This window comes from Gekko japonicus, unplaced genomic scaffold (assembly GCF_001447785.1).
Source record: "Gekko japonicus isolate JY-2015 unplaced genomic scaffold, Gekko_japonicus_V1.1 scaffold53241, whole genome shotgun sequence".
Lineage (NCBI taxonomy): Eukaryota > Metazoa > Chordata > Lepidosauria > Squamata > Gekkonidae > Gekko > Gekko japonicus.
The window spans coordinates 1-800 of NW_015228769.1; the positions used below are offsets into that span (position 1 = coordinate 1).

Genomic DNA, 800 nt, shown 5'->3' on the forward strand with positions numbered 1-800 from the left:
CCCCCCCCATTGCCCCCCCCTTGACCCACCTCATGCAGCGTGAGCTGCTTGCTCTCACATCGCCGGGCTTCTCCTCGCCCATAGATAGCGCTGTGACGTCGGATCTCTTCCTCCTTATGAGGGTCCCCGTTGTCCATGCGGAAGACATGTCCCACTGTTTTGGCCAGCTTCTTGTTCATCTTCATGAGGGCCCTCAGCTCAGCGTCGCCCCCGCGAGGGCAACTGCGCAAAAGCCGCTCCGCGCTCTCTGACACCGCCTGGACCAGCTCTGGGTCTAGATGTTCCGCGGACAAAGGTTGCCCCGCCGGTGAGGACACCCCTCCTTCCTCTTCTGACTCGGCGGTGCTCCACTGGATCGCTGCCAACGGGGAAAGCTTATCTCTTGGCTCCGAGGGGCTCTTGGCAGGAGAGGTGGCGCTGGCCTTGGCGGGGGTCTCTCCCGGACTAGCGTGCCCGTTGGTGAGCGATTTGCGCCCCCCGGACTCGGAGATCTTGAAGAGAGGAATGCTGCTCACGGGTATGGAGGGCACCGGCTGATTGAAAAGCCCCGGATTGGTGGCCCACTCCCGCAAGGCCTTCTGCAGGCGCCGGACGTGCAGCGGCTTGGTCGCCATGCCAACCAATGCCATGATCTCCAGGAACTCCTCTTCGCCGGCCTCGCACAGCTGCTGCACGTCGTCGCCGCCCTGCTGGATGAAGGTCTCATAGTAGGAGAGGAGGTTGGCTCGCTGAAGGACACGGTACAGTTGGAGTTCTCCCAAAGTGCGCGGTAGGGACAGGGCCATCGCCAGCGGCCTGCG

General features: G+C 63.2%; 1 pseudogene; it reads right to left on the minus strand.

The window, feature by feature from the left end:
* Nucleotides 1–29: 29 nt before the first annotated feature.
* LOC107125370 lies at nt 30–797 on the minus strand (annotated as a pseudogene).
* Between the last annotated feature and the right edge of the window lie 3 nt (nt 798–800).